Source organism: Primulina tabacum, chromosome 10 (genome assembly GCF_025594145.1).
Source record: "Primulina tabacum isolate GXHZ01 chromosome 10, ASM2559414v2, whole genome shotgun sequence".
In the NCBI taxonomy this organism is placed as follows: domain Eukaryota; kingdom Viridiplantae; phylum Streptophyta; class Magnoliopsida; order Lamiales; family Gesneriaceae; genus Primulina; species Primulina tabacum.
Genome location: NC_134559.1, coordinates 24,945,001 through 24,971,374, shown reverse-complemented (window position 1 = coordinate 24,971,374; position 26,374 = coordinate 24,945,001).

Below are 26,374 nucleotides of genomic sequence, written 5' to 3'. Positions count from 1 at the left end.
CTATCTAGTATTATATATAATATTTTTTTTTAATTTTTGAGCCCCAAGAAAGAGATGGGCCTGAGTCATTGGACTCATTGGACTTCAAACAAGCACGGCCCTACATAAGATGGGCTGATCTAAATATGAAATGAGCTTAGCTAATGGGCTTTCTATTATTGCATGACTTAATTATTTTTCATCCATCAAAATAAGTAGAATAATATTTTTAAATTTGGAATTAACAAAATTTTACCAGATATTCGGTGTCTCCAGTCTCTACCTCATCATGCTCATCTGCATCGATCACACCTAGTGAGTCTAAAGACTCAACACACCTGAACCGTTATAACAAGTATGTATACATAACATGCAATAGTGAAAAGTATTGTAATTAAAATAAAATTCATGATCTTAAAAGCACGAACTTAAACATATCCTAACATTAACATATTCAAACGTATCTGATCATTTAATCATTTACGTATTCATTTTTCTTTATTGAATTCAGATAATTAATTGTGACTTTCGTATCAGCTCTAAGTCGATGGATCCATTTACGTATAACAACGGTACCCGGCGGTGAGGACATCAGCGACAGTTTTAACCATCAACTGAGCCTTGGCCTTACATGTTCGTGTTCGTATTAGTCACAACTAAATCACCTCCTTCAAAAACATGTCATCGTGTTTATCACTTATAAAATTCATGCACGTACATTTTTTTAAAACCAAGCATGCAATGTATTTTCTCGTATTTTCATAAAAATTCATATTCATAATAGACATAAAAGTTTTAAACATGAAATTTCAGTTGTCGGAGCGCTGCCAGGACTGCTAACTCGATCATTTTGCCCCTCGAACCCTAGTTGACCGTTTTACCTTTGAACCTCAAAATTTTGACCCGAAGCCAACCAAACTTATTAAAACACCTCAAAAAATAGTTATAACTATTTCCTAGACATAAACTCGAGCCCATGCATTAATTTCCATAATTCGTTTTACAACTTGGACCAGAGCCCCGGTTTTAACTCGAATTATCCTGAAACTCAACCAAATCTTTCCAAACTTAAACCATGACCAAACCACACATGACCAGCCATTAATTCACACATTTCAGACCACCTAAGGCCCTCGAACAGCTGCTGGACGTTGTAACCTTCAAATCCTAGTGCACCTAACCCTCAAATTTTCGACCCTAGCCCAAACTATACCGGACAAACCCCAAACTAGACCACCATAGGACGTGATTGGACTCTCCTGGAATGACCTAACCACAGGTCTCAGCCCCATGCATGCGCGAACGTGCAAGCTTCTCCCGAACACCACAAAACCAAGCTTTATCGTGTCTATTCCCTTCGATCTACTAGTAGCCGGCAACCAGCTGTGCTTAAGCCACTCCAAGCCACGTCCCTTACCCACCAGGGTCTGATCCATGGCCATGAGGAGCCCTTGCGCGGCTGCACTTCACCCAACGCCCGATCGTGCCATCACGAACCCTAAAACCCGATTGCACCATCCCCTAACCAAGCACCGATCTACACTTAACCTTCGAAGAACACTTGCCATCCACGGTTTGGGTCATATAACTCTCGATCCTGGCAGCCCCTTTCACAACAAATAAAAAACGTGAGATGTGAAAGACGAAAGTTCCATATATCGACAAAAAATCATGAAAAATCCATGCATAAATCGTTCGAACAACCGTGTCTATATTATAACATGCAATTGCCATCAAAATTCCTACTATGATGTGATCGAAGAGAAGAACAAGGGTTTAGAAAATGCCTTTGCGTATTTACGCTCGAAAACCTCGATACAATCGTGTATAACGGGTACCGGAAGGACGGGGGAAGAGTTACTATGAATTTTTCTTGCAAAATTCGACACAAGAGCTGCTGCTGGATGCGAGGAGGCTGCTGGAATTTTATTAGAGGGGCGGCTGAACCATGGGAGGGTGATATTAGGGTTTGGAGGTAGGGTTTGCTATTATAAAAGTGTATATTAGGCCCTAAATTAAAATAATAAGGATGTGTAGGAGTTTTAGGCCCAATATATTTTAAAGTAGGCCCATTAAGCCCAAAAACATCCTTGTAAAATATTTTGTTTAGGTATATTTTTGAAAATATTGCCCGTACCATCAAAAAGTCCCCTACTTTGCTAAAAATTGCATACCGGTTTAAAAATATAACTCGATGAGTAAAAATACTTTAAAAAGCTCATTTTCTAAAATCACGTTTATTTACACCATATATTAAATAATTAAAACTAATTATTTTATAAAAATATTTTTTCCTTAACAGTTATCAGTCTCCATTCCTCGTTCGACGTGAAATAGTGCTAAAAACCTATATCATGCAATCTTAATGAACCAAGAATTAAAAACACATATTAATGTTAAAATCATGCATTTAATGCATTAAAATTAATTAAACACTCATTTAACAAAACCCTAGATTTGCATGCTGTCAGGTTATGTCGTTCGAATTTCTAGACCTTACAGTAAGTTTACTGTGCAACAGTCACACAAAGATACGAGTCGATATAGTTCATACCTTAACATAAAAGTAATATTTTTGATATAAAAAATAATATTTTTCATTAACACGCATGCTTTTAGCTCGTAGTTTCACTTTCGCTTTTTAACATATATTATATAATATTTATTCACAAAATAACTAACAACTTTGACATAAAAAGTAATTTTTATCATTGGTCGAATACTTTTCACCTAACAACATATATTAAACAATATTTTTCATAATATAACTAACAAAAAATGATATTTTTGAAGTGAAAAATGATATTTTGACATAAAATATAAAATTTTCATAAATCGAATCGGGTTAAAAAAATTTTTCATAAAATTGACTAGTGATAAGCTTTTACAAGAATTTTTGTGTAATAGCTATACAATGCAAGTTAAATACTGAATAGTTGTATAAATTGTGCACCAAATATCAGTATAACATTAAATAAGTACTAAATTATCATTTCGTAGATGATACATTAAAACTCTTTACATGTTTTTTTAAACAAAATATGAAAATATTATTAATTTTACAGTTTTGAACCATTTTCAGGCAGTTGCGATCGGTGTTTTATTTTATTGGAGGAATAATTTGAACGAGAGTTGAGATAAAGTGATTGAGTGTATTGTTTACAGAGTATTATAAACCGTAGACCAAATATGATGACAAGTGGTTTAGGCGGGATGGTTTGGTTCGATTTTTGTCAAAAACAAAAAACAAAATGCACATATACCTCAGAGTTTATGATCATTATTTTTAATCATAGTTTTTATATAAACAAATGAGGAAAGAATGGTGAGGTGCAATTCGATTCGGATGGTCCGATCGATTAATAAAAAAATTAATCACCTCTACTTGCTATATTTAAAATAGATCATAAATTCAATATTTTATTTGTAATAATAAAAAAAAATATGTCTATTGTGTGACAATCTCCCATAGTTATGAAGTGAAGTGGGTTCGGGTGGGTTAGGCTCGAGTTAGCCCACCACTTATTTAAAAATCTTAATCCCTTAAACTCTCGTCACTTTCAGGTTGCGCTCCTCGAAAAATCTAAATAGTCTTTTTCTCTTTCAATAAACTCCGAACCATTTTATTTGTTTCGAGTGATTGTGGTAGAAAGTTTACATGGTTTTGTTAATGGTGATATCATTTACAAAATATATTAAAATATGTTCTTTAGTTAGTTGGTATATTGTTTTATTGTAATTTCAGTTTTTAACTATCTTTATCTTGAAAATAGGCAAGTATTAACATAATTTTATCATGTGAATGATCAAATACTCTTCAGACTATCGATGAAAATAAAGAAGAAAGATATGGAGAAGAGAAAATATGAATTATACTATTACAATTGATGAATTTTGTATTACTAGAAAAAATTACTTGTTTCATGTGAAAGACATTTTTATATAAATGTGTATAGTTATTTAATTGATGTTACGTAGTATTTCAGTTGAACGTATTTTGGTATACGCCTTTGCATCTCCGGCGACCAAAATTGAGTTTCTAATACATCATACTATTTTCAGCCAAAAAAAGTTGAAAAACATAATGAAAATAAAATAGAAAAACATAACACAAATATGACATAATATTGGTTGTTACCATTATGATGTTTTGTTTCCCAACCAAAACAAAATTGAAAAAATTTGGATCAATTCTTTGTATACTATCATTTTGTATTGAGTTCTGAGCAATTGAAATATGTTGCCTTATAAATTTCCTAATGATAAATATCAAATATAAATTAAAATTGTACTCCGATAGACCTAAATTTATTGTGGCGATGAAAACCAAAACCAGCAGATCATTCGTTAAAAACAGCAGACAAATGAAAAGCAGAAGTTAGCGTATTGATAGACCAGAAGCAGTACTCAGTTTTAACTAAATAGAAAATCAGAATAAGTACTAAGTTTATCAGAATGGCTATAGAATCAGAAGCAGAAGATAGGACTTAACGGGACTTAACGTCTTAACGAAATCAGCCTTAAATGTTACCGTTACTTTACCTAGTACCAGTATTAATTGCAGCATTAATTACTGTATGAAGTCATTTAATACGCTTTACCTATTTTAGTATAAAACAGGACTGATTGTTCTGTACCTTTTCTGCAGGAACCCATTTCGGTAATAAAGCTGATTGTATCAGAAGACAGGGACACTCTCTGATTATAGACGTTGGACACAAGTTACTTATATATATGGAACAAACCCATATAGAAGATTCAGGAATTTTCAATCCTATCTATCCAAGATTTTCTTGAGCAAATCGCGAATCTTTAAATATCTTCTATCTCAACTTATAGAAGAATAGCACACGCTTCATATCATATATCCGATCTGTTTGAGATTATCTCGTGCTACTGTTTTTTACACTCTTTAAAAATCACTCAAATATTTATATCTTGTTGAGAAGAGTTTGTAATCTAGAAAAGAGTGTTTTCCAGAACATTACTGTATTGTATTTCAATTGTATTGAGAAGCTAAGAGTTTCGGTAGGCAAAAAGTAAGCCCTGCTGAAGTGATTGTACAAGTGTTGTACTATAATATCCAAAGTCTTTTAGTGATACCTTCTGGTAATAGAAGAAGGGGAGACGTAGAAGATTTTATCTTCGAACTTCCATAAACAATTATTGTCTACTGCTACGCACTCATTATTGTAATATGTTGGAAGTATACACAACAAGATAAGTTATTATCTCTAGCAGGATTTTAGCATCTCCTTTACGTGAAAAAGTTCCGAAAAAGGAGTTGAGTTTATTCACCCCCCTCTAAACTCTACATCGATCCCCAACAATTGGTATCAGAGTAGGATAGTCTTGTTCGTGAAAATTTACAGCAGATGGCACACTTCAGCAATGTCCCTATGTTCTCTAAAGAAGACTTTGACGACTGGAAGATTAGAATGCAAGCTCACCTTGCAGCGCAGGATGATGACATGTGGTATGTCATCACAGAAGGTCCATTGAAGATATTAAAGCCTAACACAGCTGTTGCTGTTACCGATGGTGCACCACAAATGGTTGAAAAACCAAGATGTAAATGGACCAGCAAAGATAAGAAGAAGACCAATCTTGATAATGTAACAAAGGACATACTGTATAAAACTCTTGATAAGAACATCTTAGCAAGATCAAAATGTGTTCTACTGCAAAAGAAATCTGGGAGAAGCTCATTCAGATATGTTAAGGAAATGAGCAGACGAAAGAAAATAAACTGTCTGTAGCAATGCAGAAGTTTGAGAATTTAAAAATGAAAGCTGGTGAAACTCTAAATGAGTTTGATGAACGTTTCAGCAGCTTGATCAATGAGCTGGCGGCTCTGGGTAAAGAGCATAGCAACAGAAAAATAGCACTCAAGGTGATGAGAGCTTTACCCAGAGAGTGGGATGTAAAGACTATGGCCATGAGAGTCTCTAAAGACTTGAACAAGTTGTAGTTACACGACTTGTTTGCTGATTTAAAGGCCTATGAGTTTGAACTAGAAGTGAGAAGCGGAGAAGAGTCCTCATTAAATCAACCTACCAAGGCTCTTGCTGCTACAGTTACTGCTGCTACTCCTATTGCAGTTATTCCAAGTGCATCACCCACTATTGCTGTTGAAAGTACCTCTGACAGAACTGCTGAACAACTTAGCAACGATGCAATGTCTTTATTTGTGAAGAAATTCTCAAGATTCATGAAAAAGAATCACAGAGCCTACCAGAATGCTAATCGGAATTTTAGAAAGGAATCACCATGGTGATATGGCGTGCTTTAACTGCGGAAAGATTGGGCACTTCATTGCTGATTGCCCGAAGCCCAAGAAGGATGATCAAAAGAAGAAAGACCACAAGCGAAATTATAAGAAGTCCAGAAGAGATCGTAAAGCTATGGTCGCTGAGGAAAGAAAGTCCAAGTGGGCAGAATCCAGCTCTGAATCTTCTGAATGAGAAAGTCAATCCAGTAACAGCGATGCAGAAGAGACTAAATGTCTCATGGCAGACACTAAATCAACCTCGACATCTGGAGAGGTATTTGACTTTGACTCTAATGAATTCACATGAACTGATTTGGTTAATGCACTGCATGACATGGTAGAAGAATACTCGAGACTTTCTCAATCATTCAAGGAAGTTAAGACTGAAAATCAAAAATTAAAAGATCATATCAGTAAGTTTACTTGCTTGCAAGAAAACAGCTGTAATGTTCTAAAAGTTGAGATAAATAAGTTGAAAACCGAGAATGAAAGAGTAAATGCAGAATGCCAGACTATGAGATATGAGAATCAAAAGCTTTCACTACTGGTAAATGCATGGAACAAGTCTTCTATTTACTTGGAGAAGATGCATGATTTACAAAGACTATCTGGAGACATGAGTGGTCTCGGTTTCAATAACAATGAATGCACTTCTGAAATGAGTACTAAGCCAGAACTGGATAAAGGCGAAGGGAAATTCATTCACTTTGTAAAGTTCAGTATGGTATATGAACCAGAAGTACCGACTGTTAAAATTGAAAAGCCTGTAAATCAGACGAACAGAAGGAACCATTATGGTCTGGGCTATGTTGAACCAAATAGCAGAGTTCACCAGAGTGCTGGATCCAGTAGAGGATTCAACTCAGGAGAACAACCCTCTATGAAGGTTAGAAACTACCAGTACTATAATTGTAGACCTGTTCAGAAGAGATACAGACCAGACAACAAAAACAGAAGGGAAGAACAACATTCTAAAATGCATACTGTTAGCAATAACAAACCTTCTATTGCACACACCCCTGTGGATACTCGAAGTACAAAATCTCCAAGAATTGTACAAGTGTGGATTCCTAAGGGACTGATAAGGCTTGGACCCAAATAGACTGGGTACCAATTACTAAAATTTGTGTTTGCAGGAAGATAAGAAGAAAACCAAGATCAGCAGCTCCATATGGTATTTGGACAGTGGATGTGCCAGACATATGACTGGACAGAAGAATCTACTATCAGAAGTAATGAGCTATACTGGACCAAAAATAACCTTTGGGGACAACTCAAAAGGTAAAACCGTGGGTAAGGGTAAGATTATCCATGGTAACATTATCATAAATGATGTGCTTTTAGTTGAAAATCTTTGTTATAACCTGATCAGTATCAGTCAACTGTGTGACAATGGTTATTTAGTAGCTTTTCAGAAGCACACTTGCACAGTTAAAGATGCTAATGACTCTATGGTATTAACTTGGAAGAGAAAAGGCAACACCTACAGAGTATCATGGAATATAGATCATGTCAATATTCCCACATGTTTAGTTGCATCTCTCAGTGATAAACAATGGTTATGGCACAAAAGATTAAATCATCAAAATTTCAAGTCGATTAGTAATCTCAAGAAACAGAATTTAGTTAATGGTTTACCTGACATTAGCTTTGTTAAAAATCATGTTTGCAATGCATGTCAACTTGGTAAACAAGTGAGATCTAGCTTCAAGAATAAAGGTAGTAAATCAACTTCAAGATGTTTGGAATTATTGCATATGGATTTATTCGGTCCAATCTCTATCATGAGCCTAGGGGGAATGAAGTATACTCTTGTTGTTGTTGATGACTTTTCTAGATTTTCTTGGGTAATATTTCTTGCTGGAAAAGATCAAACCAGTAGCCTTCTGATCAAGCTTCAGAAAAAGACTCAAAATGAAAAATCAGTTTCCGTCATTAAAATCAGAAGTGATCGGGTACTAAGTTTACTAACTAAGTTCTTGAGTCATACTTGGATGAACAGGGAATACATCATGAATATTCAGCTGCCAGAATGCCTCAACAAAATGGAGTAGCTGAGAGGAGAAACATAACTCTTAAAGAAGCAGCTAGAACAATGCTAGCAGATGCAGACTCTCAGCGCTTCTGGGCAGAAGCAATCAATACAGCTTGCTATATTCAAAATAGGACTATGATCAACAAAAGACATAATCAGACTCTACATGAAATATGGAAAGGGAGTAAGCCTGATGTATTTTATTTTCATGTATTTGGTTGCAGATGCTTTGTGCACAATAATGGTAAAAATTACTTGTCTGCATTTGATTCAAAATCAGATGCTGGACTATTTCTTGGATATTCAGCAGTAAGCAAAGCATTTAGGATTTTCAATAACAGAACTCTCAATGTTGAAGAATTTATTCATGTCATATTCGATGAAGATAGTAGTTCTCCTGAAATTTCTAACAAATCAAATCTGAGCAACAGGTTAGACAGGATTCATCTGGAATTGGACAGTGAAGATGACACAGAACCAAGGGTTAATGATGCTCAAAATCCAGAACCAGACATCCCTGTGGTGGAACCAGTAGAACAGACACAGGATGTGCAAGAACCAATAGTTGATATTTCAGAACCTACTACTACTTTGATTGAACGTGATCCAAACTGTTCAAATCAAGAAGAAATTTCTTTAAACCCTTTTATTTGGAGAAATTCTCACCCTCCATCCTTGGTCATTGGAAATCCAGCAGCTCGATTAAGAACTAGAAGACAAATGCTTAATGAATATATGCATGCTGCTTTCATTTCTCAGGATGAACCAAAGAAAATTGAAGAAGCTCTTCTGGATCCCAGCTGGATTGAAGCAATGCAAGAAGAGCTAAATCAATTTAAACGAAATGAAGTATGGTTTCTGGTACCTAGGCCAACTCATCAAGCAGTCATTGGAACTCGGTGGGTATTCAGAAACAAACTAAATGAAGAAGACAATGTAGTTAGAAATAAAGCAAGACTGGTGGCTCAAGATTACAGAGGAAAGAAAGAATAGATTATGATTAGACCTTTGCACCAGTGGCAAGGCTTGAAGCTATCAGAATATTTTTAGCATTTGCTACCTTCAAAAATTTTAAAGTCTATCAGATGGATGTAAAGAGTGCTTTTCTAAACGGACTACTGCAAGCAGAGGTTTACATCGAACAACCACCAGGTTTTATCGATCACTTCTTACCTGACCATGCCTTTAAATTACACAAAGCACTATATGGTTTGAAACAGGCACCTAGAGCATGGTATGACACTCTTTCACAATTTCTGGTTAATCATGACTTTACCATCGGCACGGTTGATAAGACTTTATTCACATTCACCAAAAATAAGCATATTCTCTTAGTTCAGATTTATGTTGATGATATAATCTTTGGGTCAACTAACCCCAAACTGTGTGAAAAGTTTGCTAAGATAATGCAAGATCAATTAGAAATAAGCATGATGGGAGAATTAACATTCTTCTTAGGATTGCAGATCAAGCAACTGGAAACAGGAATCTTTATAAATCAGGTTAAGTATACTAAAGAACTACTAAAGAAGTATGGCATGGAAACATGCTCTGTTGCTTCTACTCCAATGAGCTCATCTACTAAACTTGATAAAGATGAAAGTGGAATTTTAAAAGAGGTAACTCAGTATCGTGGTCTTATTGGCTCATTGTTATATCTTACTGCAAGCAGACCAGATATTATGTTTGTTGTCTGTGTTTGTGCAAGATTTCAGTCTAACCCTAAGCAATCACACTATATTGCTGCGAAAGTGTTCTGAAATATTTAAAGGGCACTCAAAATGTCGGCTTATGGTATCCTAAGGACTCATCTTTCAATCTTATTGGATATTCAGATGCTGACTATGCAGGTTGTAAACTGGAGATAAAAAGCACCAGTGGTCTTTGTCAATTTCTTGGTGATAGGTTGATCTCCTGGTTCAGTAAGAAGCAGACTTCCATAGCTACATCTACTGCAAAAGCAGAATACCTTGCTGCTGGAAGTTGCTGTTCTCAATTGCTTTGGATACAGCAACAACTAAAGGACTATGGAGTTCAAGCTTCTGAATCACCCATATTCTGTGACAATACCAGTGCTATAACTATCACGCATAATCCAGTAATACATCCCAGAACGAAGCACATAGATATCAGACATCATTTTATCAGAGACCATGTGCAGAAGAAGAACATTCGTCTGGAATATGTCCCTACTGATCAGCAAGCAGAAGATATTCTTACGAAACCTCTGCCTGAGAATAAGTTTTCTTACTTTCGAAATATATTGGGATTAATTGATTTAACTTGATTACACTACACAATTGAGTATCTACAGAATCTTGCCACTCAGTAATCCAGTTATTCAACTCATGACTCCTAATTTGTTTAAAGGACTCTGTGCTGAGAATCTTTTGGAGCAGATGCCACTCTTTCCAGAGCATCATCTGAAGCAGAACCATTTCAGTAGCAAGCTCTGAGACTTGATCAACTTGAAACTCCCGTTTGTACTTTCTTGCTCTTGCTCGTTGAGCAGTAGTATAAGCCAAACCATTCTGATACACATTCTGCAGCTCCTGCACTTTGCACCATACGGACATAACCTTTATCCAGACATACTCCTCTATGGTTTTCTTTAAAGTTTCCAGATGTGGAAGTGTCTCTGGTGTTACCAAGACATGATTGCTGCTACAAGCATCAGAATTGCTTGAGTCCGACATATCAAATTACTGTTTTCTTAATACTTGTTGTCTTATTATTTATAGACAGGTTGCATTTAATGGTGAAGAAGTTGAAGCGTTCCAAGTCAAACGAACCGTTCTACTGACTTACACAGACTGAGTTTTTCTTACTCAATTTATTTTTATTATCATTCATTCAAGGAAAGCAGTAGATAAACAAAACAAAATATGTCAAAATTAGATTTTTTTTATAAAACCAGAAGCATTACATCGAGTTTATCTACTATATTTGTTGATATCAGCAGCTTGAAGTACTTCTCTATGTTGCAAAGTACTTCAACAGGAACTTATCTAAGGACTGTTGGGACTCCCCCCACTCTCTCGCTTTGCGTGATCGTGGTTCGTGAAGGGGATTATCCTTCAACTTAGACCTAATAAGAACGAACAATCTAACTGATTGTTCGTATTAATAAACTAAGGATTTTCTTCCGTCTTCATATCTTGAAAAAAGATGTCTTCAAACATCCGCTTACGAGAGGCTGGAAGTTGTCTTGGAATTCCTCTCCTGATTCTAACTCTGGAGAAGGCTCCGAGAGATCACTTGCACTTATCATTTGTGTTGATTTGAGAAAAATATTGAATGATTTAGTTTGTGAATTTGCAGGTTATTTTATAGACTCTTGGGAAGCTGTAGAGACGGCGATTTGACTACACAGATACAAAGACTGATCTATCTTTTCCTCAGAAACCATATCATCGCATTTATTAATTGCATGAATTTAGGGGAACTTTATTATGACTATGATTGATTTTCTGATCTTGTGTCAGAAGCAGAAGGTGGTTTGTCTTTTCGATAAAACAACGTGTCCACTGGTTTTTATCAATGATCTGAATTTATTTCAGCACTTTGTAACTTCCAGTAGAAGTTTTCATAAGACTTCAAACCCTCATCTGATTTTTTTAAAGTAACCGCTTGGACAGCCGCTCTTTTCACTAAATTTCAAAACTTTTAAAATCATTGTTAAATCTGACACGTTCCGAAAACTTTCAAATACTCAACCGTAAACATATTGACACGTGTCCTTGTGTTTACACTGCCGGCTGTACATTGTTGAATATTTACAGCTTCTTATTTTATCTTTACCTTTACTATTCCAGACTATTTTCAATCTCGCTACCGCTTTCTCTCGTACTTCTCTCTACTGCAGCATCTACCTAATTCGTCTCGACTTACAGAAATGGCCGGAGCATATACCCTCAACGCCTATAAAGTTAAATTTGCTTCAGTTCTCAAAATCAAAGATGAGAATCTCGTCAAAATGTTCCAAACCATTGAAAAATCCGGACTCAGGAAATTTCTGGAAGCACCTGTTGTAATTTACAAGACTGTACTTTTAGACTTCTACGCCAAGTCAGTTGTTCACGAAGGAAAAATCATTCATTCTCAGGGAGATGCATCTATCTCCATTGATGCCGCACTATTGGGATCGACCTTTTTCCTTCCATGCTCAGGTATCTCTGAACTTTCTGATGTTTCTAAGCAGGAGATGTCAACTGCTCTCAGCACTTTCTCAGCTTCCGGAGAGGAACTTTCTCCATCTTGCTTCAAGAAACTTCTGAAAATGGAATAACAAGTGCTTGCTGATATTGTCACAAAGGCACTGGCGGGTCAAGGCCGGTACGTTTGATAAGCTGACCAAGGAGAAAGTTCAAGTGATGGTTGCTATCACTTCAGGAATTAAGATGGATTGGAGTCGATTTCTATTTCGAATGATGAAGGAGATGATCACAAGGAAGAGTTCTGGATTCGCTGTTCAGATTAGCACAATGCTTAAGGATGCTGGTTTTGCGTTTACAACTGAACATGATGTTATGTAACAATGATTGATGATGACAATGTACTCGCGTTAAGACCAAAGCCAACTGTGGCTGAATTTGTTGCATTGAAAAAGGAAATTGGGGATGCTGAGGTTCAAGGACCTCTTACGAAGATTAAGAGGAAGAGAGTGGGTATTACAACCGACTCTGATAAAACCACTTCTGAGGAGTCTGCTGCTAATGTTTTAGAATTTCTACCTGCTACTCCCAGCAAGAAGAAGAAGCCTCGCACTGTTCTCCGCATCAAGAGAACAGTTGATATTGCTGACGTGGACATTGTCCCATTGCGACAAGTGTTTCTAGAAGCCACTTCATCTGTACCAGAAGTTGTCGATCGACCAACAACAACTTCTACCACTACAACATTCACCATTGCACCAACTTTTAGACTCACTTCTGGGGTTGTTATTCGAGAATCTGCTTCAGGATCTTCTGCTTTCCGACCGGTATTGCCTATTTCATCCTCTGATAAGGGCAAAGGGAAGCTGATTGAAGAACCAAAATCTCATGGAGCCAAGTCATCCGTTTTGACTGGTATTGATCTTCACATGACAGAGATCGAATATTCTGGTAGGAAAGCCATAAATTTCTTTGATGAATGGCATGAGGTTCAAGTTTTTCATCCGTTCTCCTACTTCAAGACATTAGGTGCTTATGGAAAAATGATGAAAGCCGAAAAGAGAGTGTTCGACTTTGCAAAGACAGAAAATATGATTGACGCCATGCGTCGACAAAGTTACATCCTTGAGCAACTGAAATGTCAAAAGATGGAATCAGTTTTGAAAAATCTCGAATCAAATTTTGATCCAATGATTCCTACTGCTTCTCAAGACAGACAGTTTATCTACACTCTGACTGAGAGATTGAGACAGATGAGTGAGCAAATTCTTGCTCAAGAACAGGCTTTTGGAGAGCCAACTCAATATCATGAAGGTTTTGTTCCCGATTTTTCTCGGAATAAAACAGTTGAGGATCGGACCCCAGCTTCACCAGAAGCTCAAGTTCCCAGTACTCCTTCAACGACGAAGCAACCTACTTCATCTTCATCTCTACTATCGGTTCATGAAGTGGCTTTAGTGGAAGAAGTCATTCAATCAATTGTTCCTACATATTTTACTGCACCAGCAGCAGATCAAGATGTTGATTTGGTTCAGTCGCCTTCTCCTCCAGCGGATCAAACAATGGCAGAATCAGATGCTGCTCCATCTCCATTATTGACAAATCTGGAGAACATTTTTGCTGAATACCAAGCGGAAATGGAAGCTCTTTTGAACCAGCAATCTGAACCTGTTTCTGCAGAACAGCCACCGGAAACCTCTGAAGATATTCAACCTGAAGGGAACACAGTCCCTGATCCTACTGTTTCTGAAGAGACGGTTCCTTCTGGTACTGAGAACACTACTGCAGAACCACACGTTCCAACTGCTCCAGAAGTAAGCATTGCTGAACCTGGCCCCTCTGCTGATCCAACAGATGTTATCCCTGCTTCTGCTAAGTTCAAAGTTCAAACTTCTACTGCATTGGTATTATCCACACATGGACAAAGGTGATGATCGCCTTGCTAAGATAAGGCACCGTATGCTTGAAAGGACTCCGTCACCAGAACTAGAACCATTCAATATCGAAAGTGAGATAGATATTCTACAGAAGAATCTCAACAATCTCTCTGATATATTCAGGGAACTATCTCGTGAACATGCCACAGAAGTCAGTGGTTCTAAGTTCTTTCGAGACCGTATAACAAAGGAAATATTTAAAACGGCAGAATCTGTGAGAAAGATTCATGCTGAGACCATTGTTTTCAGACAAACCATTTCCAAAGGTTACGGTACCATCGTGCTCGGTAACACAGATATTCTTCAATGATTCACTGATCATGATGCACTTATTCGCTCATTCTCCACCACCATGGAATCTTTGGATGCCAAGATTGAGTTCCAATCTCAATCTCTCACTACTCTTAATGAACGAGTTTGTACTCAGGCTCCATACTTGGAAATATTGACGAATGGAATTCAAAACTTGTCTGGATGCATGGATGATTTAATTGCTCGGGTCATTGTCAATGATGCCAAAAAGGGGGAAGAAGAACAAAGAGGAAGAGATCAATCAGAAGAAGAAGAAAGGAGAACCAGAGACAACGCAGAATCATCAGCCAGACAAGGAGACCAGGATATCCAGAATGAAGAAATCATATATAGGGACATTGGAACTAATGATTAAAATCTTGCTGCTTTTAAATTTGTGTTCTTTAATTATCTTAATCTAATCGTTATCTGCTTTATATTGCTTTTCTGATAATGTCTAGGTTTTGGCATCACCACAAAGGGAAAATTGATAGACCTAAATTTATTGTGGCGATGAAAACAAAAATCAGCATATCATTCATTAAAAACAACAAACAAATGAAAAGCAGAAGTTAGCATATTGATAGACCAGAAGCTGTACTCAGTTTTAACTAAATAGAAAATCAGAAGAAGTACTAAGTTTATCAGAATGGATATAGAATCAGAAGTAGAAGATAGGACTTAACGAGACTTAACGTCTTAACGAAATCAGCCTTAAATGTTACCATTACTTTACCTAGTACCAGTATTAATTACAGCATTAATTACTGTACGAAGTCATTTAATACGCTTTACCGATTTTAGTATAAAACAGGACTGATTGTTCTGTAGCTTTTCTGCAGGAACCCATTTCGGTAATAAAGCTGATTGTATCAAAAGACAAGGGACACTCTCTGATTATAGACGTTGGACTCAAGTTACCTATATATATGGAACAAACCCATATAGAAGATTCAGGAATTTTCAATCCTATCTATCCAACATTTTCTTGAGAAAATCGCGAATCTTTAAATATCTTCTAGCTCAACTTATAGAAGAGTAGCACACGCTTCATAGCATATATCCGATTTGTTTGAGATTATCTCGTGCTACTGTTTCTTACACTCTTTAAAAATCATTCAAATATTTATATCTTGTTGAGAAGAGTTTGTAATCTGGAAAAGAGTCTTTTCCAGAACATTATTGTATTGTATTTCAACTGTATTGAGAAGCTAAGAGTTTCAGTAGGCAAAAAGTAAGCCCTGCTGAAGTGGGTGTGTACAAGTGTTGTACTGTAATATCCAAAGTCTTTTAGTGATACCTTCTGGAAACAGAAGAAGGGGAGACGTAGAAGATTTTATCTTCGAACTTCCATAAGCAACTATTGTCTACTGCCTACTGTTATTACTGTTTTCACTTACTCCATCTGATTGTTTCCGCTCTCATTATTGTAATCTGCTGGAAGTTTACACAACAAGATAAGCTATTATCTCTAGCAGGATTTTAGCATATCCTTTACGTGAAAAAGTTCAGAAAAAGGAGTTGAGTTTATTCACCCCCCCTCTAAACTCTACATTGATCCCCAACATACTCGTATGCTAGTAATCATCTAATACAAAAGTAATTTGATAAAAAATTTGTTCTAATCACCTTGATTCAAACTTGACTCTCATGCTTTCTATAAAATCAAATGATGCATCTATGGTACAAATATTATTTCATTAAACTCATATTAATAATTTCTTGAATGGTTCCAAAAGGATGAGATTTTTTAATCAAATTCATAATTACCTACCCTAAGGCGGCAGTTTACCTACCTTGTCCATCCCATAGTCGCATTGGCATGGCGCCGTACAAAGCTTTGTATGAACATAAATGTCGATCATCCTTATGCTGGGATTAAGTAGGGGGAAAATCATCATGGACCGGACCTTGTCAAAGCAATAGCGGACAAGACAGCTATTTCAAAAAAAAAAACTCAAAGTAGCCCAAGATAGACAGAAAAGCTAGTTGATCTGAGAAGGAGACCGTATAATTTAAAGTTGGTGAGAAACTTATGTGAAAATTTCACCCATGAAAAAAGTGATATGATTCAATAAGGCTAGGAATTAAACCCCAGATGTGTAGGAACCTTTGAGATTCTAGGGAAAGTAGAAACCATGAATTACCAACCATCCTTGCCATAAGGAACGTCAAGAATACAAATGTTTTTCACTTATCGCAACTGAGAAAATACATTCATGACCCAATTCATATCCTAGATGCAGAGCCTGTAAGATCCAAAATTAAGACGATGTAATCCAACTGCATGAAAATCTAGGAAATATGAAAAAAATGATTAATTAATTGATGTTAATTGCTAAATTTATAATGTGACATGTTTATATTATGTTCTAGTAGTTTTTCTACTTACATTTATTAAAATGTATTTTTAAGGGTTATTCGAGTTGCGATCTAGGAACGGAGACCGAGGGCTGAAAAATAGAAAATGTTTTTATTAAATAATTGTTTTTAATTATTTAAAATATGATTGATGCTTTTTTTATTTTTGAAAATAATGGGTTTTGAGGTGATTTTATACGCCAGGACGCAAATATTATCGGTGTTTGTTTTTCAACAAAAATACGAACGTATAGGCAACACGGCTAATAAATTCACAAAATTTTATTTTCAAATTAATTTTTAATATTTTAGTTAAACACTAATGGGCTTAGTTATCTCCACTAATGGGTCTAAGCTTGTTTAGTAATTAATTAACTATATAATATACTAAAACCTACCCTAAACCTCATATCATCCCACACCCCACACCCCTTGAACGTACAAACTCTCCCCCACCAGCAAATACACGGCACCCACAAGGAGATTTGAAGGGAAAAGCATCAAGTTCTTCTTAGTTCTTCAAGCCAAGGTCCTCCTCGTCATCGTTCTTCAATCGTCAACAATTTTTCGTGCTAATCTACGCAAAGGCCCGTCATGTTCTCCTTTTTACTCATCATTCACACCATCGTAATTATTTAAAAATTGGTTTGCATGGTAAACAAGTTGCAACATGAAATATTTTCAGTTTTATGTCATATGTCAATTTTTAAGGCTTGAATTTGATGCAAAATCATAATTTTTATGTGTTTAATACGGCTGCCATGATAGGAATATGATCAAGGGTGTTTATACGAAGCTTTAGGGTCCTAGAACATGCACGAGATCATGCTGCACACACATAACCAAAGCTGGAACTGGAATCTTGTAGGGGTTGATCAAAGGGATCGATTATGGGGCATGTTGCTTCGCTTGGCTCACGACTGGGACCAGGGCTGGGCTTGGGTCATGTGTGAGTCAGGGAAAGAGTACTAGTTATGCTAGGACTCGAGTCAAGAGGGCTGGGTAGGAGTCCTAGCGAGCTAGGACTCCAACCCGAGAACACAAGTGCTGGCGCTTGGTGCAGCCGCGCACGGGACGAAATGCTATGCCAGGGGGTTTTGTGCTGGGCAAGGTTTGATCCTTAGGGTCCTAGGTGCAAGAGGCTGGTTCACAGACTTGGTCGGTTGGCTAAGTCCTAGGCGCACAAACTTGGAGTCCACTCACATGAGGAGTTCTCGGCCATGCATGTGCAGGGTTGGGGAGCTTCGGTTTTCAACTTAAGGTCTGGTTCCTTTGGTTCTTAGGGTCCAGTAGGGTCTAGGGAAGATTTGGCTCGATGTTGGCTCTGGCCGGCTCGATGAAAAATCAAGATGGCTTAAGGTGGGTTTGTTCGAGAGTTTAGGGTCTGCTTTGTGAAAATAAAATCGAAACATGGCTCACGGGGTCGAGTCGTGGTGCACGAGGGGTAAAATAATATAAAAAGTCTAAATTTTTAATTTAAGAATTTTATATTAAAGTTTGAAATTATTCGGGTTAAAACGCATTAAAAACGAATAATTGATGATTAATTAAAAAGTCTATTATTTAAGCTAAATAAAATAATGAGAAAATTAATTTAAACTTAAATAATTATTTGGGACATGTTAGAGTCAATAAAATTAAGAACGAGTCAAAAACGTGAAATTTTACTTCTAGGAGTAAAACGGTAATTTTACCCCAAAAAATTAGTAAACGTCATGGCAGTGTCCTGAATGTTTTATATATACTAATATGATTATTTTAAATATTTATACGATTTAATATGTTAAAATTTTATTTTAAAATGTTTATGAATTTTTGATATGTCAAAATGTTATTTTAAATGTTTATGATTTACTATGTCAAAATGTTATTTTAAATGTTTATGATTTAATATGTTAAAATGTTTATTTTAAATGTTTATGGATTTTTATATGTTAAAGGGTTTATTTTAAATTTTTTTATGGATTTTTATGGGAAAATAACGTTAAAAGATATGTTGCATGCTTGTTTTTAAAAGAAAAATGATATTAAATGCAAATTTTTTTTATAAAGTGATGAAAATGTGAAAGATGGAAGGAGGTGAAGTAATTGTGACTATATGATGATATGAATGGAGATATCGTGAGGAAAAAGGCCCAAGAGGGAACTCCTTTACAGGAGAAGGCCCTAGAGGGAGCCCATACGTAAGAGAAGATCCCAGAGAGAGCCCATCTATAGGAGAAGGCCCCAGAGAGAGCCCGATGATCGTATTTCCATATGATGATGATAGGTCAAGGCTCAGTTGACGGGTGAGAGTGTCGCTGATGTCCCCGCCGCTTAGTACTGTGGTCACATAATAGATGGATCCATCGACCTTATGATGATATGAAACTCATAATTAACGATCCAAATTCAATAAAAGGAAAACATATAAGCTTATGATGAAAAAGGAAAATGTTTATAATAAAATGATGAAAGGATATATGATATGAAATGATAAAAAGAAAAATATTTTTGTTTAATTTATGCATGTTCATATGAATATGTTTATGATGATACAAAAATGTTTATGAAAATGTTTTTGTTTAAAGTTTATGCATCTTCATGAAAACGATATTTTAAGTACAAGTATTTTCACTGTTGTATGTGATCTGTATATGTATTACTTGTTATAAAGATTATGGTGTGTTGAGTCTTTAGACTCACTAAGTGTGATTGATTCAGGTGATTATGATAATAATGGTAATGGAGGTCTTGAAGGTTGACTTTTCTATATTGAAGGTGCACATAACTCAAGGAACGACGCTAGTTTTCCGCACTAGTTTATGATTTATGATTTTAAGATTATGTTAAAGATATTTTTACGAATTTTTATTTATGTTATGAGAGGTTTTTGAGATGTTATAGTATGTGCTATACTTTTCAAAAATGTTTTGAAGTTTGGTAAAACGTTTGACGATTTTATGATTTAAACTATTTTCCTTTGGATTTTTAAATGTTAGTTGTTTGTTATAATTTCAAATTGGTATCAAGGTAATTTTCAAATATATATATTTATGTATATTTTGAATTATGGAGATTAAGGGGAAAAAAATTTTGTACTAGTGGACGTTTCAGTTGGTATCAGAGCAATGGTTCTACGAAAGGTTGTGCCACCATCAATGTCGGGAAGCTCAGTCGTCAAGCCTCAAATTTGTAAGTTTACACGCTTTATATGATTTATATGATGCTACCTGCATGATTACATGAATTATATGTTTATGTCACATGTTTAATAGCTTTATGAGGATATATGTTTTATATGCTCTAAAATTTTTATACGTGATACGATATGAAATAAGAAATTATATGATTTCAACGCATGTTGTTTTTGTGGTGGAATTGGACTATTTTGAATTTTGGGTTTTAGTATTGATGTTCTTCTTTTTGGGCCTTAAGTTAAACGTGAATATTATGAATGTTTTTGGGACAGATAGATTTTTCTAAGAAAGTACTGATGACTTATGGGTACTATTTGAGTTAATTTTGGGAATTACACATAAGGAATAATGATTTGAGGATTGCAACGACTTTAGAAGTACAAAAATGTATAAATTGATATTTTAGGTTTTGATGAAAAATAAGATTGATCAAGAGAATTTATTTTTGGGTGAATAAATATAAAATGTGAGAAATTTTGTAATGGAAAACATGTATAAAGAAATTAAGAATGCCAAAAACTTATGGGTTAATTGTAGGATTTTTCCGAAAAGTTTAAAAAACGAATAATTGATGATTAATTAAAAAGTCTATTATTTTAGCTAAATAAAATTATGAGAAAATTAATTTAAACTTAAATAATTATTTGGGACATGTTAGAGTCAATGGAATTGAGAAAAAGTAAAAAACGTGAAATTTTACGTGTAGCAGTAAAACGATAATTTTACCCCAAAAAAATTAGTAAACGTCATGGCAGTGTCCTGAATGTTGTTTTATATACTAATATGATTATTTTAAATATTTATATGATTTAATATGTTAAAATTTTATTTTAAAATGTTTATGAATTTTTGATATGTCAAAATGTTATTTTAAATGTTTATGATTTACTATGTCAAAATGTTATTTTAAATGTTTATGATTTAATATGTTCAAATGTTTATTTTAAATGTTTATGGATTATTATATGTTAAAGGGTTTATTTTAAATTTTTTATGGATTTTTATGAGGAAATAAACTTAAAAGATATGTTGCATGCTTGTTTTTAAAAGAAAAATGATATTAAATGCAATTTTTTTTATAAAGTGATGAAAATGTGAAAGATTGAAGGAGGTGAAGTAATTGTGACTATATGATGATATGAATGGAGATATCGTTAGAGAAAAGGCCCAAGAGGGAACTCATTTACGGGAGAAGGCACTAGAGGGAGCCCATACGTGAGAGAAGGTCCCAGAGAGAGCCCATCTATGGGAGAAGGCCGCAGAGAGAGCTCGATGATCGTATTTGCTTATGATGATGATAGGTCAAGGCTCAGTTGACAGGTGAGAGTGTCGCTGATGTCCCCGCCGCTCAGTACTGTGGTTACTTGATAGATAGATCCATCGACCTTATGATGATATGAAAGTCATAATTTACGATCCAAATTCAATAAAAGGAAATCATATATGCTTATGATGAAAAAAAGAAATGTTTATAATAAAATGATGAAAGGATATATGATATGAAATGATAAAAAGGAAAATGTTGATGTTTAATTTATGCATGTTCATATGAATATGTTTATGAAGATACGAAAATGTTTATGAAATGGTTTATGAAAATGTTTTTGTTTAAAGTTTATGCATCTTCATGAAAACGATATTTTAAGTGCAAGTATTTTCACTGTTGTATGTGATCTGTATGTGTATTACTTGTTATAAAGATTATGGTGTGTTGAGTATTTAGACTCACTAGGTGTGATTGATTCAGGTGATTATGATAATAATGATAATGGTGGTCTTGATGGTTGACTTTTCTAGACTGAAGGTGCACATAACCCAAAGACCGACGCTAGTTTTCCGCACTAGTTTATGATTTATGATTTTAAGATTATGTTAAAGATATTTTTACGAATTTTTATTTATTTTATGAGAGGTTTTTGAGATGTTATAGTATGTGCTATACTTTTCAAAAATGTTTTGATGTTTGGTAAAACGTTTGACGATTTTACGATTTAAACTATTTTCCTTTGGATTTTTAAATGTTAGTTGTTTGTTTTAATTTTAAAATGGTGTCAAGGTAATTTTCAAGTATATATATTTATGTATATTTTGAATTATGGAGATTAAGGAGGAAAAAAAAATTTGTACTAGTGGACGTTTCAGTTGGTATCAGAGCAATGGTTTTACGAAGTGTTGTGCCACCATCAGTGTCGGGAAGTTCAGTCGTCAAGCCTCAAATTTGTAAATTTACACGCTTTATATGATTTATATGATGCTACCTGCATGATTACATGAATTATATGTTTATGTCACATGTTTAATAGCTTTATGAGGATATATGTTTTATATGCTCTAGAATTTTTATACGTGATACGATATGAAATAAGAAATTATATGATTGCAACGCATGTTGTCTTTGTGGTGGAATTGGACTATGTTGAATTTTGGGTTTTAGTATTTACGTTCTTTTTTTTGAGCTATAAGTTAATCGTGAATATTATGAATGTTTTTGGGACAGATAGATTTTTCTAAGAAAGTACTGATGACTTATGGTACTGTTGAGTTAATTTTGGGAATTATACATAAAGAATAATGATTTGAGGATTGCAACGACTTTAGAAGTACAAAAATGTATAAATTGAGATTTTAGGTTTTGATGAAAAATAAGATTGATCATGAGAATTGATTTTTGGGTGAATAAGTTTAAAATGTGAGAAATTTTGTTATGGAAAACATGTATAAAGAAATTAAGAATGCCAAAAACTTATGGGTTAATTGTAGGATTTTTGAAAAGTTTAAGGACCTAAATGCAATTAACCGAATTCTTAAGGACCATAAATGAAAATTTTCTAAAACATAAGGGTCAATTTTAAAATATCGAAACTTTGGTTACTAAAATGCAAATTTCGAAAAATTGAAGGACTAAAAGGTAATTTTTCAAGAAATGCTTAATCTCAACGCGTAATCTTCACATAACTTTGGGAAATAATGATAGAAATTCCTTAAACTTCCACACAAAAAGATTTAAAAGACATTTTCGTCGCAGGGAGGATTATCATTCAAGGTGTAGCAACCTATGCACTGAAAGATTGGGGAGCTACACATTCTTTCATATCTGAAACCTACATCAAACGACTGAATATCATTCCTGAGGATATGGGTTTGGGTTTCCAAATTTATATTCTTTCCGGTGACCAAATGCTCACGTCTAAGATTATGAAGAATCTGGAGCTTTGTTTATTCAGCGATGTGGTTCAGACAAATCTTATTGTGCTCCCTATGCCTGAGTTTGACATCATTCTCGGTATGGATTGGTTATCAGCAAATGAAGCTTCGATTGATTTTCGTCAGCGATCAATGTCATTCGACCGCCTAATGGGAAATCTTTTATCTTTGAGGCGGCGATGAACAAGCAAATGCCACACATTATCTCTTGTCTATGTGCGAGGATGTTTATTAGACGTGGATGCCAAGATTTTCTAGCATGTGTCACTACCACACATGCTCCTATCTGTCAGAAATTGAAGGATGTTTATATTGTCAGAGACTTTCCTAGTGTCTTTCCCGAAGATGTTTATGGCATTCCACCCGATCGCGAGGTGGAATTTTATATCGAGTTAATGTCGGGTACTGTTCCTATATCTAAAGCACCTTATCGTCTAGCACCCGCTGAAATGAAAGAATTGAAAGATCAAATCCAAGAATTTCTAGACGAGGGTTTTATTCGCCCTAGTTATTCTCCACGGGGCACACCGGTATTATTTGTGAAGAAGAAAGATGGTAGTATGCGACTCTGCATTGATTATCGACAGCAGAATATGGTCACTGTCAAGAATAAGTATCCTTTAACAAGAATCGAAGATTTATTTGACCAGTTACAAGGAGCATCGATATTCTCGAAGATTGATCTTCGTTCTGATACCATCAATTGAAAGTGAAAGAGTCAGATGTTCACAAGACAGCGTTTCGTACTAGATATTGGCACTACGAGTTTATGGTCATGCCATTTGGGTTTACCAATGCGCCAACGATCTTTATGGATCTCATGAATCGCGTATTTCAGCCATATCTATATCAGTTTATTATAGTCTTCATTGATGATATTTTGATCTAATTTGAAGAATAGAGAATAGCATTGTCGTCATTTGAGGACATCATTACAAGTACTGCAAGATATAAAGTTATATGCAAAATTCAGCAAATGGGAGTTCTGGCTTGATAGAGTAGCTTTCTTAGGCCACATCATTTCTAGTGATGACATTGAAGTTGATCCAAGTAAAGTTGAGCCAGTGAGAGAGTGGCCAGTACCCAAGAGTGTTACCGAGATTCCCAGTTTCTTGGGACTAGCGGGCTATTATCGCAAATTTATTCAGGGATTCTCATCTATAGCGGTACCTATGACCACCTTGACAAAGAAAAATGCAAAGTTTGTATGGGGATCCGAGTGTCAAGACAGTTTTGATAAGTTAAAGCAAGCCTTGATATCAGCGCCTGTGTTATCTATGCCATCAGGGCAAGGTGAGTATATTCTATATACCGACGCTTCTAAACTTTGTTTGGGTGCAGTTCTAATGCAAAATGACCGAGTTATAGCCTATGCGTTGAGAGAATTGAAAATTCACGGGAAAAACTACCCTACTCATGATCTTGAGCTTGTAGCGGTAGTTTTTGCATTGAAGATTTGAAGACTTTACTTATATGGGGAGAAGTGCAAAATATTCACCGATTGTAAAAGCTTGAAATATTTCTTCACCCAAAAGGAATTGAATATGAGACAGCGAAGATGGCTTGAATTATAAAGGACTACGACTGTGAGATTAGCTATCATCCGGCAAAAGCTAATGTAATGGCACACGCATTGAGTCGAAAAACAACAGTTATTACTCAATTATCACTTCAAAGATCGTTGCAGTCCAAGATACAACGGTTTGAGCTTACAGTATATGCTAGGGGCGAGGCCCCTAATCTTGCCACCTTATCAGTACAGTCGACTTTGAGAGATAGAATCCGCGAGGGACAGTCTACTGATGAGCAATTGCAGAAATGGAGATCAAAAGATGAAGCCAAGGGCCAGAAGTTATATTATGATGTGGATGGTATAGTTTGTTATTGAGATCGTTTATGGGTTCCTAGTGACGATTCTTTGAGAGATCTCATTATGAAGGAAGCTCATTACACACCATATTCCATTCATCCGGGAAGCACGAAGATGTACAAAGATTTGCAGTTATTATATTGGTGGTCAGATATGAAGAGAGATATTCCGCGTTTTGGGACCCAATGTTTGACATGTCAATAAGTCAAAGCAGAGCATCAAAGACCAGCAGAAAACTTAAGCCACTTCCTATTCCCGAGTGGAAATGAGAAAATATTAATATGGACTTTGTTGTGGGATTACCAAGAACTGTCAAGGGATTTAATGCTATATGGGTGATAGTGGATCGTCTTACGAAATCAAAGCATTTTCTACTTATTAAGACGACCTTCACCATGATTCAGTATGCCGAGTTGTATATTCGAGAAATAGTTCATGTGCATGGGATTTCTGTATCAATTGTTTCTTGCAGAGATCCGAGATTTACGTCATCCTTCTGGAAGAGTCTGCATGCAGTGATGGGAACCAAATTATTATTCAGTACAACATTCCATCCTCAAACTAATGGTCAGTCCGAGAGAGTTATTCAAATTTATAGGATCTACTACGAGCTTGTGTGATCGATTTCCAAGGCAGTTGGGAACCGAAATTACCTATAGTGAAGTTCACCTACAATAATAGCTATCAACCATCAATTGGGATGGCTCTTTTTTCGGCACTTTATGGAAGGAAGTGTAGATCTCCTATTCATTGTGACGAGGTTGGTGAAAGAAGAGAGATTGGTCCGGATGTGATTGAAGAGACTGCCGAGCTTGTGGTCAAAATTCGAGAGAGAATGAAGATTGCACAAAGCCGACAAAAGAGTTTTGCCGATAAAAGATGAAGAGACTTAGAGTTTGCAGTGGGAGACCACGTATTTGTGAAAATAACACCTATGAAAGGTGTTATGCGATTTGGCAAGAAAGTCAAGATTAGTCCAAGATTCATTGGTCCGTTTGAGATTTTGGAGAGGATTAGAACACTAGCCTATAGCGTAGCACTGCCACCGATGCTTTCGGAGTTCACAATGTGTTTCATATTTCGATGCTGCGAA